At 49.3% G+C, this 20354-nt stretch overlaps 1 long non-coding RNA gene and 1 pseudogene across 2 annotated transcripts; one reads left to right on the forward strand and one right to left on the reverse strand.

Moving 5' to 3' along the window:
• Positions 1 to 20354, reverse strand: part of LOC134432881 (zinc finger protein 208-like) — a 1008692-nt pseudogene that overhangs the window by 74670 nt on the left and 913668 nt on the right.
• LOC134432839 (uncharacterized) lies at positions 15056 to 17781 on the forward strand. 2 transcript variants are annotated; one of them, XR_010031405.1, is made up of 4 exons: positions 15056 to 15239; positions 15919 to 16154; positions 16954 to 17130; positions 17584 to 17781. It is a non-coding gene; the product is annotated as an uncharacterized LOC134432839 (long non-coding RNA). The 2 variants fall into 2 exon arrangements; XR_010031404.1 differs by having other exon boundaries at positions 15056 to 15193.

Genomic DNA, 20354 nt, shown 5'->3' on the forward strand with positions numbered 1-20354 from the left:
TCAGAAGAAGTAATCCATGCCTTAATACTCTGTGCATACATCTTGGGCTATGGGCATGGCTTAGGGCTTTTAGGGACGCCTTGCAGATCTCTCCCTACATGCAGTTCCCTAGTGCAGCACTGCAGGTGGCTAAGGATCTGCCAGTAACTTTCAGATGGATTTGCTGGCAGCCAGAAATGAGAATCCAGGACTCTGAAGCTGTAGCCCCAAAGAGCAGTGAGGTGCTCGAAGGCACCACCTTTGTTTTAGCAATGGAGAGCGAGCGAGCGCGGCCTTCTCTGAAAGGAACCGCTGCCCTCCGTGCCTTCCTTCCGGCAGCTGAGGAGGACAAAGTCCCAAATGTGTTCTGTGGGCTGGCACCAGTCTGTGCTTCTTGTGCCTTTTCAGCACAGCTCTGCCCAGAGCTCCAGCCACAGCTCACACCAGAGGGGAAAGCCCTCGAGTGCAGCAGAGTCTGCAGGGGCTGTTCACATTTACCTCTCCTCCTGTGGCAGTGTTGAGTGCTCTATAAACGTCTCCAAAACTCCTAGAAAAAAAACAGAAGCAGAGAAAGGAGAAGCCATTTAGATCTTGCAGTGAAAGCCAGCCCACACAGGAGATCTCTGCTGTAAATGCCTGCAGGACACTGGAAGCATGAAGATGTCTTTGACAATGCCTTCTGAGCACACCTAGAAATTCTGATCAGCACTGACAATCTAAGCACAGTGCCTGAACACATTTGCAGTTTGTCTGACTTCACACTTGATACCCATTCCACCAGCTAAACACCTGATGCATAGTTTTGTACCATTAACATTGCTTGGACTCACCCACTGCCAATATTTTCCAGTTCAATGTATTTTAGAATAGGACCTTCCATCTTCACCATTCTCCCTGAGGGAAACAAAATGCAAGATGTTCACTTTAAAGCAGAGATCCCAGCTTCCAGGAGATACAAAAGGCAGCCCCACTGTCTGGAGCTCTGAGCCTCCCTTGGTGGACAGCTGGCTAATAACAACAGGAACAGCAACTGGAACACCAAGAAAAGAACAGCAGGCCCACAGCACAAGTGGCCATCACAGAGACTGATTTCCAGCATCCTTTGAAGTGAGAGACCTCTTGACAGCAGACACACAGGGAAGCACAGGGAGATACATTCAGAGGAGACTGAGACCAGAAGAGAATACCTACCTAGGCAAGTAAGTTTGTCATCTAGAAACATTAAGGAGAGCTGGAACTAACAGTGCCTTTGTTCTCTTGGGAATAAACACTGTGAGATTTAGAAAAGGTTTCCTACTTGCTAAGATTAAATGCACCTGGACATGTAGAATCAATTCCTCTGAACAGATGTCAAGTCCAGAACAGGAGGAATATTGCCAAGTGTTCCCATCTTTTCCACCTTGCAGCAGTTTGCCAGAAGAATGACTCTGCGTTTGTAAACCAGAGCAGCTCATGCTAGAACCGATCCCCATGGGGCTTTCAGCATCAGGACCCTCACCCTTTATGAGCAGGCTGAGCCCAAAGACGCCCTTGCCCGTGCCCCGCGTGAAGAACCACGCCGCTTCTCTTCACCCTGACAGCGCGGATCAGTCGCTCCCATTGCACTCGCCCTCTCTGCACTGCACACGTCCCCATCTTCCCAACCCGGCACAGCGGGCACGGGCACAGAGGACAGCAGTGCTCCTCAGGCGTCCCTGTGACACAGAGAGCTGCCCAGAGGAGATGCTGACCCTCTGGTGAGTCCAGGCCGTGCGAGGCAGAAGCCGGCCCAGAGAAGGGGCTGCTGCCTCAGGCAGCTCCGCGCTGCAGCAGCCGGGCAGCAGCGGGACCCTCCCAGCCAAGGAAGGCTCCAGTCTCTGCATTCCCACAGCCCTCAGGGGCAGGGCAGTGACCACGACAAGGCTGGCAAAGCCCCAACATGAGCACTGACAGGCACTGATGGGAAGAAGCCAGAGTGAGCCTGAGCCCCGGACAAGCTGTTGCCCCCATTCAGGACACAACAGGATGGGCTTTGAGATCAGCCACACCCAGGCACAGATCAGTGCCCTTTTTGTCCCAACAGGTGATGGTAGACACAGAATCCACTGGGCTCTCTTCTCAACCCTACCAGATCTTATCTGAGAGCACAGCACTGGCAGCCGTTAAGGGCAAGAAGCAGATTCATTGGGTTGTGCTGCAGAATCACAATGTGCTTGATGTGTTCTCCTAGAGACTGGTCTCAGCAGGGCTTCTGCCAGTGGCTGGGACTCAAGCAGTCACAGCCTTCTGCTGATCCAGGAACAATACCTGCTTCTGCCTTCAGGAGAGAGAAGGGAAGCCCAGGAAAACTCCAGCCAGTCTAAGCTGCCCTCAGAGGCAGCAGGAACACCCAGAGCTCTCTCTTGCTGCCTCGGAGCAATGCCAGCACTTCTGTGACACTAAACTGAGCTGAACCCTTTGGTACAGCTGTGCTGACACGTGCACACAACTCACTGTCCCTCAGATAAGAAAGATAGCAGACGTACTCTGTTGCTCCAGGGAGTCACCCGCCATCTCCTGTTGCTGAGCAGCAGCTGGGTCAGCACGGGAGGTGAACCAAGGGCTCAGGCTCCACTTCTTCAGCTGGAGAGCAAAGGCTCCTTGGGATGGCACTGCTGCTTCTGCAGCAGCTTCAGTGTCAAAGTCGGTGTAGATCTGAGACAAGAAATGAGTTGATGTCAGGAAGGTGTGGCAGAGATTGCCCTGAAATGCAAGAGAGATTGCCATTTGAAATGCAAGCCCTTAGGAAGCTGCTGTCAGCCACATGCAGAGCTCTTCAACTGGATTGCTTTGGATGTCCACTTGTGAAACCAAATGGTCAAAACCAAAGGCTGGTTTGACTCGAGTTCATAGCCAGTTTCTTGTTCTAAAGGATGACTGCAGCAATGACCGCTCCACTTCTCCCAAAGACTCCTTTCCCCCTCCTAGGTCTGCAGATACATTTGCAGCTCCTCATTCTAATGTTCTACCTCCTGCCATGAAATTCTCTTTTTCTGCACCTTCCTCGGGACGTGCTTATCCTGCAGCATCTCTGGATGGGTCAGTTTCTGGGCCTCATGCCAGCCTTGGGGCTCTTGGTTGCCCGTCATTTGCTGGAACTCTCTTCAGGCTGCCAGGTAGGATGGCGACACTTCCACCTCAAGTCAAACAGAACAAAGCAGTCAGAGACTACAGCTTGTGCCCGCCAGCCAGGAGCCATCGACTGGGAAGAAAGTAAAGGACAGGAGCAGATTTGCAAGGGATACAGACAGCTTGTAGCTCATATTCCAAATCTGTGTGAGTGACCATGTTCACCTGCAAAAACACCTCAAGAAACAAGGTCACCTGGAAGAAGCCAGCAGGAGTTCATTCAGATGACTGCTGGCTAAATGGCCAAAGGAGTAATGCCACTGCCTAGAGCATCAGCTGAGATCCAGCAGAGCAGGAAGTGTCCCTGAGAGCAGCTCTGACAGAGGCCTCATCAGGATGGCACTCAGAGGCATCACCCACCCCCTGCTGCTGCTCTGCACTGGAAAGGCAGGGCAGGCAGAAACCACCCCTTGGGTGACTGCAGTGCCTAGTGCTATTTCACTCGCTTTTCTAGAGCCTTTTGCTCCTGAAGGAGGTGATTCATTTTCTCTTTGATGATTTTAATTTTTTCATCTAGCCTCTTCTTCCTTGCCTTTATCCTAGTCTCAGTTTCTTGCAGCTGTGCCTCCATCTGTTCGTCAATTTTCTGTAAACAACAATGGAAAGGACTCTCTTTCATGAGTGGAGTGGCTGCCATTCCTTCATTCACCTGTTTTTGTTGATTGCCCCTCTGCATAGGGAGATTCTTCTCCTCTTGGATGTCTTCATTCCTCCTCTTCACTGCCATGATGGCACTCGGAGCTTCAGGCAGCTCTGCTTGTGGCTCTGCCTTGATGTTCTGTGCACACAAAAGCAGAGCAAGTGACTGAGAGCTGCCATCAAGCTCAGCTTTTCCCTCTTTTAGCCTCAAAATCACATTTATTCAGCCCCTTCTTTCTGCTTTTCCACTCAGCTCTGCTTCCACTGTAACCTTCCTGTCCTGGTGCTGATCTCTGCAGATTCCAAGGCTCTGTGCTTCCAGTGCCTGTGGGACTCCTGGCCTCCTCAGTCCCAAGAGCTCTGGTTTATGCCCCTCTTCCTGCCCTTCCCTCTGTCACCTGGCCAGTCAGGCTTACCTGGCCATTCTCCTGTGGCTCTTCCACCTGCTGCCTGAGCTGCTCTTCCTGCTCTCGGGCAGGGAACAGCTCTCCCTGAGTCTGGCATGGCAGCTCAGATGAGGCAGTGTGCTCCTGCTCTTTCTCTAGAAGCACCTGCACAGAAAGCAAGAGAAGATGGGTTTCAACTTCCCATACGCCCTTTGTGGGCCAAGACTCAAAGACTGCTGGGCTCACACGCTCCCAAAGCACTGTGCTGCTGCTCTCCTGGGTCGTTCTCTGCCCGAGGGGAGGCATAGATTCCAAAGTGACCCTGTCCCTACAATCAGGGGCCATCTGGGACTGAAGCTCCAGCAGCCTCTCAGGCAGCTGACAGGGAAGGGGTGGCATTTCTCAAGGGTCTGGTGAGAGCCTCCCTCTGCTTCTGCCATGTCCTGTTTGTCTTTCAGTAGTGACTGACACCCCGCCCTGTCCCACAGCTCCATCCTGGCTCTGCAGGGGCTTCCTGGGTGAGCTCACTCCTTGTGAGAGACACTTCTGGAGTTCACCTTCTCTTCAGGCCTGCACCAGCATTGCTCCTTCCTGACATCCACACTCTCGTTAGAAAACCGGGTCATTCAGGAGATAAGGATGCATGCAAAGATCTCTGATGGAAGTCAGAGAACCCCTATGGCCACCTCAGTATATGGAGGAGGACCGAGGTGTTTCTTTTCCCTCTTTTGTCAGCGGAGAATTCTGACCAGCAGTAACAGAGTTTCTCACAAGGCCCCATTAACAAATGCACTTACACAGCCCTGGGGATGCCAGCTGCCAGCGTAGGAAACCATGTGTCATGTAATGCAAACCATGTGTCATGTATGAGCAAAGTCACCAGACCCCAGCTACAGCATGGGATAGTTCTACTTCCTCAGGACATGCAAAAATTTAAAGGATAAAAAGAAGGCTTCAGGGCACAAGAGGCTGGAGGAGGAAAACATGAGGGGAAAAAACAACCATCTCTGGAGGGGGAAACATCTCTGCCTGCTCAGCATCAGTCAATGGAACTTGTCTCTACTTCTCTCCTGAAGGGATGCCTTTAGGTGAGCTTTGCATCTTCCACTGGTTTGGTGCTGAGCCAGGAAGATTCAATAGACAGATAGATAGACAGATCTCACTGTTTTAATCTCTCTTTACTGTGCTGTGGCATTTACATTCTTTGAATACAGAGAGATATAGTTCCTCTCTCTCTCCTAGGTTTTTTTAAAGGAAGGTAGTGAGAAACTTAGGGAAGAAAAGATAACAATTATCTCTACTGGATGTTCTTGTTGTTTAGTACATGTAGAATGTGTTATAGTGATTGCTTACTGCAAGTGATTTGTTAGGTGGATTTTAGTGATAGTTGTTTAGCTTGATTAGCTAATTAGATAAAATCTGTGTTGTGACTGTCTGGAGACAGTCACGAGTTTTTCTTTAGTAGCTTTTTAGTATAGTATCTCTATAGTATTGTTTTATTATACTACTAGTGTAATATAACATAGCTTAAGAAAGCATTTGTTTAACCTTCTAAATCATAGAGTCAAAGCACATTATTCGCCATGTGGGGGTCACCCTGAATCAATCCTGTCCTTTCTGTCGCTACACACATCAGCACTCGGTAGCAGTGCCCCAATCAGCAGCCATCCTGAACTTGCTCTCCTGTTGCTTCAGTAACCCACACTCTTGGGGAATCTGGAGCATGTGGGTCCTTACGGAATGCAACCAGACCCAGAGCATTGCACTGGAAACTGCACTCTATGTGCATCTGTGCTCGGGCAAGTTCTTCTCTTGGATTCGACCACACTGATGGTGCTAAAGTGGCTGGAGTCAGAAATGCAGCCCAGCCCCTCCCAGCTCCTCTAATTTCTGAGCACTAGCTGGAATGCAAGGGCATTGATTTCCCGCTCAATTCCCAAACACAACACACACTGATTCCCTGGGCTGCCAAAAGACACAGGAGCTGTTAACCTGAAAGTGATGTGTTTCTTCCAGTGCTGGAAAAGGGCAGAAAAGACTGAGAAAAAGCTCCCTGGAGAAGGAGAAATTACACAAAGCTTCTCCTTCTAGCAAACAAACAAACAAATGAACAAACAAAATATGAAAGTGTTACCCATTCCACTGTCTAAAGCACTTGGATGCAGTGAAGGGATGTTTGGCAGGGAAACAGCCCTTGTGCTGAGCACTGGCTCTATGGATCCAAGGCAGGGATCAATGGAAGTCTGCCTGAAGGTCCCTCATGAGCCCCCATTGTCCAGGCTAAAGCTCCCTCAGCACCTCCTCCCTGGCCTTGTGCTGCACCCCTTGCCCAGCTCCCCTGTCCCTCTGTGCCCACACTGCAGCCCCTCCATGACTTTCTGCTTCCCAGGGCCCACAGCTGCACACAGCACTCCAGCTGTGGCCGCAGCGCTGCCCAGCACAGGGCCACGCTCCCTGCCCTGCTCCTGCTGCCCCACTGCTGCTGGCACAGCCACCGTGCCCTTGGCCTTCTTGGCCCCCTGGCCCCATGCTGCCTCATCTTCAGCTGCTCACGGCCGCCAGCCCTGCGTCCTTTGGGCCCACGCAGCTCCCCAGCCACAAATGTGCCCATTGCACTTCAGATACTGCAGGCACCATTGCAAGATGGCCTTCCTGTTCTACAACGACATCTTCTAAGTAGATATCATAAAGTTTGATAGGAATAGAATTCTAAGGGACTCTGACTAAATTAAAATGGTCTAATTCAACTGTACAGGAAATTGCTCCTAAGTAAATATTCCACCCTATCTGCTGTCAGCAAGCAAGGTTCTCTCTGCAACACTAGGTTTGTAGTTCTTCAAAGCTCTGATATAGAAATTTAAAATATCCATTTCGCACTTTGTTATTTTTCTTCAGGCATGAAAATGGATTTTCTTTCAGCCTTCCTAGCTGGCTCTCTAAACTCTGTTGCTACTGGCCAAGCTCTCAGCTTGCTCCACAATACTTAAACAGCAGGAACATGAAATGTTCCTTTCTCACTCACCTCAGGATCTTCAGTACTGCTGAATACACGCTTCAGGTGACCTGTAGCGGGAAGGGAAAATGAACCAGATGCTGTCAGAAAACTGCCTGGGCTGCTGAATCCCACAGAACAAGTCAACCCAAACAGAGATGATTTCCCATTTCACAACATCCCTTCAGCAGACACATTTCATTCACACAGCCAGCAAGGGATCAGGACAATACTCTTGCTTGTGCCCACACTTCAGCCTGTTTTGCCAGTAAATGAATACAAATATGACCAAGAAAATGCAAATTGTTCTTTAAAACTCAATGATCCTGTTCTACCAAACACATAAAACAGCTTCTAAAATCCTCTCCTTCAGGTACTCTTTTTTTTTTCCAGTCAGTTACACGCACGAATTCTGATTAACTTGCAGGAAACAGTTGCCCAGAAAAGCTTCCCAAAATTCCCGAGCTGTGGCAGTTCTATTGTGGAAGAGCATGGCAGCACCTCTAGGATTCAGGAGCAGACACTCACTGCTTTAGAGTTTGAACTTCCTTTCAAAGGGAATAACTATTTTAGCATTCAGTAAAAGGTTATTAAGTTAGACAGTCAAATCCTTTCATGACAAAAGTTAAAAAGAAATAAGCTTTCTCTGAATTCTGGGAACAACTGCAGAGTTTTTAGAAGGCATTCCAAGAAGCTCTGCCAGTCTACATTTTCAAAGGTGTCTTGCTTGTCCCAGCAACCTGAGGAATTGACAGACTCTGCTGCCACAGACTCTCCTGTGGAGGGAACGGAAGCCCTGCAGGTTCCCCTGCAAATGCTGCTCCTGTGGCTTCAGACACCCCCTTTTTAGCTGAACCTCTTGACAGGAGCCACCAAACCAGTGGCATCCTAAAGCTCTTTCCCTTTCAAAATCAATAACTCAGCCACCAAGAATGAGCAGGAAGACATACAAAAGCCAGGTTAGGTTACATCCTAACCTTAGTAGAAGGGTAACCTCTACTTACGGGTGAATTGTGTCATGTAATACATGGAGAAAGAAATGCCATATACAGCAAAACCTGACATGGCCAGTTGGTGAAACATAGTCATTTTTGAAAGTTAGGTAAATAATAGAAAAAACAATGATCTTGTCAGTGGGTAGCCATCCACTGACAAATTCCCCAACCAGAAAAGTTCGCAACTGAGCAAACACTAGGGCTGCTCTGACACTCAGGCCTTCCGTGCACCAAGGCAACCTTCTGATGTCACTACAACAAGGTGGCAACCATGCCCTGACATCACAAAGCAAACACTCCATGTTGGTCTGTGAATTTATGCACAGCAATAACCAACCTTCCCTACAGCAAACACAAAAGAGCCACGGAAGTTCTCCTCTGTCACAAAGGAGCACAAATTCCCCTCATGGGACAAACCCTGTTGTTCAGGGGATCCAAGGGGAACTCTAAGGGTGCCCCAAGCACCTACAGCCTGTACCCCAGCTGAGCACTCAGATGGGACACAAGCAAAAGAAACCAGACCAAGACAATGGCCCACAGCATTGTACATGTGAGAAATGACTCTCACTTTTAAAATTTTAAAGGTTTAGTAAACCTTAACAAAGGACTGAATAAGGAAAAATTGCAGTATAGGGAGTCTCTGTGACTAGCAGCCATGTGCTCATCTACAAAAAGGATGCTCTGCCTTTTATACCCTTAGCCCTCCAAAAGTTTTGTCAGTCAACTCTTTCTCTGCTGTCCATTGGTGGAGATTACTTTCTTGCATCCTGACTGGAGGTCAGGTGTTGTTACACCTTGCCTGCTGGTCACAAGCCAGCCCTCCCCAAATGCCCTGACTACCAAGGCTGTTACAAGGGGGACTGGAAAGAGGACTATGGGAGGATATATTACAATACCATCACTACACATTTGAACATCCACATAACATCTGCTTCTTAATTGTCAGAGCCAACCATTGCATTACTCGTCTGGAACACACAGAACCAGGAGAGAAGCCACTGTTGGCATCACAGCTGAAATGTTTCCTAACAAATCTCCCCACATATTTGCTCCTTTATTGGACATGCCCAGGGCTCCGGTGCGGGTACATCTCTGCCTTTCTTCCCCTTTGGCAGCAGTTGAAATGGCAGCATCTGCCCGCCAGCAGCAGCTGCTCCAAGCTGGGAACGCCACTGGCGGTGCTGATTTCCAGAGGCTTCTGTGTGCCAGGGGAAGCCAAGGCAGGAGTGGGTTGAACGGTGCTGGCGCTGCTGCTGCTCTGTGCCAGGGAGCCCCGGCTGGGCAGGGTACGGTGCCCACTGCGCTGCGGGCTCCTTCTCCTGCCACAGCTGGGCACACCTGGCAACAAGGCATGACAACCTGTGGGCAAGCCAAGGGGTGTCTGGGGCTGCACTGCTCTGCACACACCCAGCACACCTGCAGCACAGAATTTTAACCCTCAAACAGGTAAACCAAAGGGAAACAGCTGGAAAAGATTTCATTTCAACCAATCTTTATGCTTCAATAGAAATGACCAAAATGAACGTTACCGAGCAGGGCCCAATCCACACTGCCAGCTCAGTGTGAGAAAAGAGGCATTACTTTATTTCAGTGCTGGATGCATGAGGAATCACTTCCCTGAAACATGCACACCCACATGTTAGTATCCACGGAACCAAGACATTTCTTTCATTACTTTTATTCATTACTTTGCTCCAACTCACAGGCTAATCATTCTCACACAGTGTTTGACATGTTTAAATCACTTCCCTAAAATTACTGACATTTAGAGTAGGGGTCTCTTGAGGGTCTCTGGTGGTCATGGGGTGAACATCCCATTCCTCAAATTCTCCTTCCATGGTTAAGAGCCTTCTTCTGCTTGAATGCATTGCAGCTACCTCCTCAGCAGGCCCACTGTCTTTATTCTCAAGGCTAAGACATCCACTTGCACACATTAACCACTGCTGTGAGGGAAGGTACGACTAAGCACTGCCTGTTAAAGCTTAACAAATTCACAATTTGTTGCAGGTCTACACTTCCCCAACATATCTCGTTCCTTCTCTGGGACTCTAACACAAGCATTTTGTGATCCCTGAGCCCAGGGCCGCCTCCAACCCTCCTGTCACCCAGCAGCCCTTCTCTCCTCACAAACAGCAGGGCCAGCAGTGCCTTCCCTCACTGGCTCAGTCACCAGCTGTGTCAGGAGTTCTCTGTCACACACTGCAGGACCATCCTGGACTGTTTGCTCTCCACTGCACTCTGTTGCCAGCAGACATCCCCACCCTGTTCCATGCCCCTTGCAGAACCCTGCACCTGCTGTCCATGGGCACCTGGAAGGGGAGGCACTCACGGCAGAGATGCACCAGCTGCCCTGGGCAGGAACCAAAACCCTCTGGCGGCACAGCTGCTGGCCTGGGTCTGGCACAGCTCTGCACGCCCCACTCCTCATGGGCTTTGGGCTGGAAATGCAACTGCACTTTCTGCCCCATGGAGAAACAGCAGGGCTGCACAAACAACGGCCAGCAGGCCACATCCCAAAGGCACTGCAGCATGGAGCTGAGAAGGGAGAAGACCCTTCCCCAATTCCTAACCATACCAAAACCACCATCATTGGGAGTGTTAATCTTCTGAATGTAGAATTGATTCACAGGGTGACAAGGGAATCTTCCAATGGAGTTGAAGTTTGGTAGAGTTTTTATTCTGAGTCCTACTCAGACTGTTGATTTGAAAATTTATTTTAAAATATTTTTAAAAGGTTCTGCAGGCATATGGTTTTGTTCTAATACAAAAATGGCTAGATGAAATGTACTGGCATTTTAATTACATCCAAACTGATTAGTCTGTAAAAGCTTTCCTGCAGAATAGCCACTAAACAGGAAATGAAAATCTGTGGACTGTTGACTTTGCAAATTTCTACTAAACTTATCAGACAATGAGGCATTTTTAGGTAGATCATAGAGCAAACTAATTCCTATGGATAACTTGATTTGGTAAACCTGTTGATTTCAAATTAAAACTGCCAGCACATACTAAGTGGAAATCTGAATACTCACTTCCATGAGCTCTGAATTATTAGATAGTCATTGTTTGCCATATTAACAAAAATTAGCATTCTGGCTATTTTTTTTTACTTACAGTCAGCTCTTCAACACTCTTTGTAACACCAGAATGAGAGTTTGTAGCAATGTGAATCATGGGTTGGTGGAGCATTGCAGAAGGCTCCTATGCCAGCACTAAATGTTCACATTTACCATGGCATCCCTTCTTGCCTTTAATTTCAAGCTACAGCTCAGTTCTTGCAGTATAGATTCACATTTGTAGTCTGTATTGTCAGCTCGTTCTTACCTTCCTGACCAGAAAAAAAATAATGCTTGGATCTCAAATCAAAATAAAATGAGGAAAGTCAGGTTCTGGATAGGTATAGCAAGAACTAAGAGATTTTTTTGCAAATATGTTGAAAAGTTGTTTATACATGTTGCAAAAATGGCAAATTAAAGACTTGCACTCTAACTTGCAAGCTGAGGTTTGCCTGTTCTTTCTGGACTGATTTCTTGAGGCCAGACACTGAACCTAATCAGTAAGAAAATCAAAACCACAGGAGTAGTTTGGAGAATATTGTAAATTATTCTGTCATGATGCTTTTTGCCAAAATGTTCTGGCCATCATCCGATTGAGTAATTAGAGGAGATCGAAGCCATCATACTGTGCCTGTGCACACAATTCCTTCCCAGGAGTAATCCATGGAGCAACGCTGACAAATCCACACCAGCAGCTGCTGCCACACAGCCATGAAGCAGAGAATATGTATTTCTGCTACACTTGGACAGCTGAAGATGCCTCTGCTGAGCTAATTTTAGTGACTGCCCACCACAGATGAGACCTTGTGGTCAGTCTCCAGCAAGTGAGGGCAGTTAATATTCTGCCTAAATGAAGTAAGTCTAGCAATACATAGACCATGGAGCCTGAGGAAAGCCAGCAGCTGTGGGAGATTTAATATGTTTCTGTATTTTTCTTTTTACTCATTAATTACAATCAATTATTTAGAGAATGGAAACTGGCATACCATTGGCTGGAAGGTTGGTCAGTCTTCCATTCATGACTCCTCTGAAAGCATCACCCCAGTGTTTTTATCAGTAGCTCTTCCATCATCATGGCTCACACAGCATTTCCTGCAGCTCTTGCTGGAGCCAGGGAAAGGCACCAGGAGAAGGGGGAGAAAGCTGTGTGCAGAGACTGTGTCAGCTGAAGAGACATTTGTTTCCTCTGATTTGGCTGAATGGCTGCAGGAACCTTGCTGGCACTGCTGGCGGGGTGGCCTTTGGCAGGGCTGGGCAGAGTTTGGGGCCCAGGATCCCTCCTCTCGGTGGGACACCAGGGTGAGCAGCCCCTGTCCCAGCCAGGAGCAGAGGTTCTGTGGCTCTGCCCTGGGCACAGGGACCTGCCACTGCCATGAGCTCCTGCTGCGGCTCCTCTGGGGCAGCTCCTGCTCTGCAGTGATGATGGGCGCAGCTGGGGGTGGCTGCAATGGAGGGGGGCTTCCAGTGGGCTCTGCTGGTCTGCCACACTGGAGCCAGCAGAGCTTCTGGAAGGAGTCTCCTCTTGTGAGCTGCTGGAGCTGGAGCTGGCACTGGCCACAGAGCTGCTGTGTTCATCCCTGACAGGACCAGAGCACAGCAGCCTCTGGGCCTCCTTGCTGCACGATGGCACTGAGGAGGCCATGGACCAGAGGTTCAGTATGTGTGACTCAGTTTCCTGATAAACTGTGCTAAGAAGACCCTGCATCCCTCCTGCCAGATCTAAGACACTCCAAGAAATCTGTTGGCACTTTGGGAACTCAGAATTGTTTGCATTTTGAACAATTGTCCTATGAGCGCTTTTGATTGTTTTTGTAATGTTGTGTTGATTCAGTTGATCCTTCAGAGAAGCTTTCTTAATAATATAAAACACTGGGAATTGTGGAGACCCTGGGGGGGGCATTCCCTGGTCTAGGGAGGCACAAGAAGCTTCCCTCACCAAGCTGTTAGACCCCATTGGCTCCTTCCCCTGTTCCTGTCTGTTCCTGTGTTCCCGAGCCAAACCTTCCCTATTCCCTGATCGGCCCCCTTATCTTTGTACTGCCCCAAAATCAGGGTCAGCCCCTGGGCCCCTGTAGAGACAAAGTGAGACCCTCTGTGTGTGGGTGCTGGGAGCTGAACATCTCCCTGCACAGCTGAATAAAACATCTGTGGAGATTATGCAAAGGTCCTTTTTGCTTCTTTACCCTGGACTATGCTAGCAGCAATTCAGACTGCTACAGAGGAGAAGCTGCAGTACTGGCACCAAGAGTTTGGCAACTTGACCATAGGCACAGAGGGCGTGCAGGATGCTGCTCTATGAATTCCTTAACCAGCCATCTCTGGTGCTGGCATATTCCCTCCAGCTTCTGGTGCAGCCAGGGCCACCTTTGGTCCAGTAGATGACATTGTTATTTGAAAAATTCGGCCCACTTCTTGGGCAGGAGGCCATGCACAGGCTCTGGTCCTGCAGCCCCTGCTCAGCTGGGGACAGTGTTCCCTGTCGGGAAGATGGAGCAGCCATCACAGGGTCTGGGGGGCTGCTTTCAGCAAGGTGGCCAGGCTCTCTCCCTGCTGGACTCTAGCAATTGTTTGGGGGAGCTGATGGCAAATTGTATGTAGTCCTGTTCATCCTACTCAGAAAACATGACAGCTTCTATCATTCTTCTGCAGAGTGGGCTGGATTTCTCTTTGCCCGCTGCAGGATGCAGCCCAGGCAGAACTGGTGGTGACAGGGCAGAGAAAAATTCACATCCTTCTTAGTGCCCTGGCAGATGGGGCAGCTCCATTCTGTCCCCATGGCCATGTCCGTCTGTCACAGCAGCAGGGAAGAGCTGAGGACCATGAGCTGCTCTCATTGGCAATCTTGCTTGGCCAGAGCCCAAGCTTGAGGCACAGTGGTCCAGGCTCTGTCAGTGCCCAAATAGAAGCAGAAAGGGATGTTGTATCACAATCCATTCCTTGGTGAAGGAGGTCCATAGCAGCCTCAAGAGGCGCCTCAGACACTCAACAGTCAAGGCAGTAACATATGGACAGGACACAGATGGCAGTTCATGGCTGGGAGAGCATTTCTAGACATATCCAAGGACAAATTTCCCAGGAATTCTCCACAGCTCTGGGATCTGCCCATCAGCTCTGTCAGAAGCTTCAGCAGAACAACCAAAGTCCTAAAAAGCAGCTCCCAGACACTTTTCCTACCATCCTGCCTGAGTAGCCGGGTTGCTTGCTGCAAAACACTCTTTTTCTCCTCTTCCCCAATGCCCTGTGGACACTTGCGGCCAAAATAAAAAGCTCCTGGCCCTCTGTGTGATGTGATAACACAGTTTTTATATTTCCATGCTGTGATGAAAGAAAGCTGTGCTGTGGGTCAGGAGAGGCCAGGACCCACTTGGCCTTCCTGCAGGCTGAGGTGGTCCCAGCAGATATCCTGCTGCTTTTTGGGGAATGTGTGAGGGGGAGTGGAGGGGGTGACAGAGAGCCCGAGATCCTAGAGTGGAAACTCAGCTCCAGAGAGCCAGTGCAGACTCTCCCTGCTGAATGCCTGCTGGGGCTGGCAAAGAAGGAAAATGCCCCAATAACAGCCCGGTGGCACTGTGTCTCAGGGACAGGTACAGGGAGGTGACAACAAACAGCAGCATGGCCCGGTCACACAGCTCCTGGGAAGCAGTGACAGAGGAGCCTCATGTGCCAGAGGTTTCAGAAAGGCTGTCTTCTCAAATGGCCACTCTAAAACCCCTCTCTTTGCCTCTTGGGTTTGTGAATGCTTTTGACAGCCACAGCATCCTGGGGCAACGCGTTCCACGATTTCATTAAGCACTCCTTGAAAAGCACCTCCCACTGTTCAACTGAGCTGCCAGCCTGGTCATTTCAGAGGGTGCTGCCTTGGTGGAGAGAAAAATCAGTCTTCAGCCTTTCAGGGAGCTGAAGGAGAAGGGACTCTTTACCATCAGACACCTGGCTGGGTCCCATTCAGAGGTCCTGCTTTGCGGACTTGGTGAGGATTGCTTGGCAGTTACCAGCGAGGTGAGAACATTGTTCTGAATTACTTCATACACAGTGTGTAGAGTAGGTATGTGCTTGTTCATCTCCATGTGTGCTCAGGGTCTGCCTTCATTTCTGGTTTAGACCTGATATTTCCAATGTCTGTCAGCTGTCTGTAGGATCTGTGGGCACATGCAGCTGTATTTACTGGCAGGTTGGGTATCTGACACTCATCTTTGAGTGTGGAGCCTTCATAATGCAATGTGCAAATGCAGAAACTGAGACAGTAATGATGTTATTTGCCAGAGTCCCAGTCTCTGCCCAAGCTGTAATTCAACGCTGCAAATTATTCTGTAGACCTGAGCCTGTGTTTTCTGTTTCCTGGCATAGTGCTTCAGCTGCTGGTGTTGCTTTTTTGAACAGGAGCACCTGACTCTTTTATCTTTATGACTTTTGCCTTCATGATTTGAAAGCAGCTCTTTATTTATTTTCTAGTAAAAGGGCCTAAAAACAAAGTTGTGGACATTTTAGAAGGGTTAAGTAGAACACTAAATGAAATTTTTATTTACGCCTGCAGTGAGCAGGTCTGAAGCCAGAAATTGGTGCCAGAGTAAGTGCCTTTCTGTGCTTGTGCTCTTCTGCTCTTCCTGTCCTTGTATGCTCCTCCGGACACAGTGGGATGTGTTGTCATTTTCTGGGACTTCTGTTGAAGGCAACTGGTTTTCTTTCCAAGGTGATTCTTATGTTTCCCCTCCTGGCTTCCCCAGGTGACCAACCTCCGTTCCAAGGTGTCCTGCTCTGCCATTGTCACTCTGGGAGAGCTCTTTGTGACCTTGAAGAAGGACATGGACTCTGAGGTGGATGAGGTCGCTTGGCTCCTTCTCCAGATGGTGTCCAACTCCCCAGAATTTGTTCAGAAAGCAGCCAGTCAGAGCCTGGGGATCATGGTGCAGAATGTGACTCCTGCACGAGCAATGACTGCTCTCATGGACATGGGAGTCAAGTAGGTTCTTCTTCTTTTAGTGATATTCTTCACCTTTGTGTGTGTGGGAGGGAGAAGGGATGAGACAGAGAATGGGAATGCTGGGAGGGAAGGGTCCTGTATCCTGCATCTTCTGTGAACTCAGTGACTTGATTCTCCAACCAACCTCACTTCTTCCCTCTTGTCACCTATTTCTGCCCTCCTGCAGCCCATTACTTCTCAGAATCGCAGAAGTGTAGAATATGGAGAGTTGGAAGGGGCCCATCAGGACTATCGAGTCCAGCTCCTGGCCTTGCCCAGAACAGCCCAAGGGTCACACCAAGTGCCTGAGATTGTTGTCCAAATGCTCCTTCAACCCTGTCAGGCTTGGTGCTGTGACCACTGCCCTGGGGAACCTGTTCCTGTGCCCAACGACCCTCTGGGTGAAAAACCCTTTTTCCTGATATCCAAACTAAAGCTCCTCTGATGCAGCTTCCTGCTGCTCCCTGGAGTTCTCCCAGTCTGTCAGATTTTCCTAGATGTGGTGACTGATGGGGAAGGGAAAGTGCCTGCAAAGGCCAAGGATAGAGCCTTGTGCTTTTGTGGGCAGAGGGACAATTGCAATTGCAGCTGTGAGCAGTGTTTGGTATTTGACAGTGCTAACCACAGAGGACAGGACAGCCTGGCTAAACTGCCTGCCACCCTTTCCTCAGCTTTGCAATAGGGTAAAACATTCAGATGGATCCATTGCCAAGCCCCACAGAAGAAATAGGCTGCATTGCTGGATATTCTGCAACTTCATAGCCCACAACGTGTTCTCCCTGCATTTGTTGTTTTCCAGAGTTCTGCAGATTTGGGGATACATGGGTGAAAAGAGCCTCAGTCCTGCTGCAGGTCTCTGTGGTGTGCATCTGCCCCTGCTCTCTCCATTGCCCTTCCTACTCATGGCAAGGGGGGCCTGAAGCAGCTCCAGATTGAGGACAAGGGGAAGGCAATCATGGCTCAGCCTCACACAGAGGTGAGGGGGGAGCTGGGCCAATCTCTGCTGGCAGGAAGGGTCTTGTGGCAGCCCAGAGAGGCTGTGCACATTGCCAGGGAACAGCTGTGCCCTGCATGTGCCCCTGCAATGAGCTGTGCTGCTGCCAGTGCCCCTGGAGCTGTGGGGCTGCTGAGCTGTGGGGCAGGCAGAGGAGCAGGAGGGTGCATGTGCAGCTGAGCCATTCCTGGGGAGCACAGGGCTCTGGGCTCCCTGCTGTCCCAGGGCAGCCCAGAGGCCAGGCTGTGCCTGTGCCAGCTCTGGGCAAGTGGCTCAGGGTTTGCCCTGGCCTGCCTCAGTGTCTGCCAGCAGGAGCATGTTTCCCTGTGCAGCTGTTTGGACATTTCCAGGAAATGTGTCCCATGAAATATGGAGCTTCAGATGCTTTAGGTTTGCATGGTGGCCTCTGTTAAACTTTGTGTCTCCGCTTTGCAGATCTGACTGGTTACAGTCTTACCGAGAAGTTTCCTTGGGACACTTCTCTCACCCACCAAGTCCTTGCCTCCCATCCAGAAGAGCTCTCTTTCCTCCAAGCTCAGGAAGAAGCTGCCGCCTGTATGGAGAGTGTTTGAAGAATAGGATTGATGCGTTAGGCTTGATAATTACAGATGTACATATGTTCTGATCTTTAGATGTAGTTTTGAACTAATGTGTTTTGATTCTGTCTTTAAGTTTTGATGACATGTTTTTAATTCTATATATTTCATTTTGATGATGAAAAAAAGTAAATAAATAAACAAAATTGAAAAAACCAAGATGAGAATGTGAGACCAGGACCTGCCAGCCTAGAGATTATGGGAGTGCAGCTCACTCAATGTGCCAGTGTCTCACCACATCCTTTCCTCATTGGGCCTCTCCTCTTCCTCTTTGGCCATGTTTCCTTTGTGTCATTTGTGCTGCTCTTTGTTACTTGGCATTACAACAGGGCCACCATTGACCTGTCTGGGGGACAATGGATCCAAAAGATCTTGTCTAGTCAAAGGTTTTCTACCGTGGTGTGTTCCGTGCTCACCAAAGGCCCAAGCAAAGAAACCAAGAGAAGTGTGCCCAAATCCCAAAGCTTTGCTCCTTTGCAATCTCCCACAGATCTGGCTCACAGGTGTCTTCAATCACAATTCCATAGGTAAGAAGAAAGAAGAGGTCATGTATTTCACTGGTAAATGATGCACTGTTTTCGCAAAGTCACCAGTATGTATATTTACCCAGGACAGCACTCCAGCTGTATTGTTTGCCCCTTGGTTGCAGAAGGATGAGTGCACTGGGAGGCCAATAACAAGTGACAAGGGTTCCTCAAATCTGTACGGCAGCCTGGGTGCCATTCAGCCCAGAGCTAGGGGATCATTTGTTCCCATGGACCAGTGGAATGAATTCCTGCACAGCTGGAAGAAGCAATTCTGGATTCAGCTCCAGCTCCTGGTGGGCGGCATGATCATTGACAATGCTGCCCTTCCAGAAATTATTCTGCAGTTTCCTTTCGTAGTCATTGGAAGCTTTGAAACTTCACATTTCAATTTGCTTTGCCTTAGGGAAAAACACTTCTGGGCCCAGTGCAAACTTTAACCTTTTGACAGTAAAGTCCTTATGGTTGCCAGCTTCTGATGTTACACAATATCACCTAGCTGCATGTGTTTGCTTAGCTCTGGGTCTAGTCCCAGCCTAGTAAAGCCCAGGCAGGGTGGCACGTTGCAGGAAAAACTGGTCCATGAGCTTCTGGGGTTGCCATCAGCAGCAGAGTGAATGTGCCCTGTGGGGATTCCTCTGGAGACAAAATTAGGGACCTACCCCATGCCATAATATTCTCTTAGATCTTTCTAAAATATCCTAGAAAAGACTGTGAAACTTCACATCTCCTTGCACACCCACTGTTTGGAGAGGGGCGTTTTTGTCCCTCCTCAAAATCATTGCTCTTGCACATGAGAAACATGAACATCCACCAACAGGAATGATGCATGGTCCTGCTGCTGCTGCTGCAGAGCTCTGGGAAGGTCAGACCTGGGTGTTACCAATATGAGCACTTAATTAGCATTTCATGCTCCTTCAAGCTGTCCAGATCCCAGGGCTTTTTGTTTCAAAGCAGCCAATGCACCATCTCAAGGGAAGAACAGGAAATGGGAAACAGCGACTGCCAGCCTTGCAAGGGTGTAGGGGAAAACCTGAGGTGTCTGCATCAAAAGATGAATGGGAAGAGTGTAATTGCCAAAGCAAACGCTTCATTAGGATAGCAGGAGCAGTTCTTTACTGCATGCTTGCATGAAGATCATTTGGGATCTCCTTTTTGTATCTCATGCAGAAAAAGAGCTCTTAATAAAACCACGCCACTTAAACCAGATTGGGATGCAGCTCTGTAGTGGTTCACAATGAAGCAGACTGCCTGCTGTGCCACTGCCAGCCCTGCTGAGCCTGCAAGGGACCAGAGTGTATCCCATGCCTGTTTTACCTCCACACAAAGCTTGGTTTTCCTTATTAGTGTGGAGTAAATACAAGAGTAATAAAATGGACAATTAGACTGGCCGCTTTGGAGGATATGCTCATGCTTTCACACATCAGTCCTGCACCTCATGCTCCCAAGACTTGTTACTCATCTTGAAGTATTTTAACAAAAAAACCTCAGCTCTCATGTTACATCTGAATAAAATTGCATCAGATCATCAAGAATTCTGCTGTCAGGAACAAGACAAGAGCCTTCCGATACTCACTTGCAGCTGTCCTGGATTGCTGCAGCCCTTTATGAAAAGCTGCTGCAGCAGAGTGTTTGGAGTTGGTTTGGGCCTGTATGAAAGATCTGTGGAGCGGTGGGCAGGGCTCTCCTGGCAGGAAACTGTTTGTCCAAGCCCAGGGACACGGTGCCGGCAGGAGCGGAGCGGCCCCGCTCCCAGCCCGAGAGTCTGTGAGCTGAGCCACGCCGGGGAGAAAAGGCAGCGAGGGGCTCCAGCCCTGCTGCTTCACTGCCCTGTCCGCCCCATGGAGCTCTGCCGCGGGAGAAAGCCGACGCCGGATGAGCCCCCGAGCTTCCATCAGCTGCTGGAACTGCTCCGTGACAGCTCCCGTTCTTCCGAGAGAGACCCCGGCGCCTTCTTGTGACGCGTGTCATGCGGGGATTCTGTTTGTTAATAAACTGTTGGGGTTTTCCACTTTCATCATCAGTAATAATTTCCTATTGCTGGAAAGGGGTTGTTGGAACCCTTTAGAGGAGATGACTTATTGCA

The sequence above is a fragment of the Melospiza melodia genome (assembly GCF_035770615.1).
Source record: "Melospiza melodia melodia isolate bMelMel2 chromosome 7 unlocalized genomic scaffold, bMelMel2.pri SUPER_7_unloc_1, whole genome shotgun sequence".
Classification (NCBI taxonomy): domain Eukaryota; kingdom Metazoa; phylum Chordata; class Aves; order Passeriformes; family Passerellidae; genus Melospiza; species Melospiza melodia.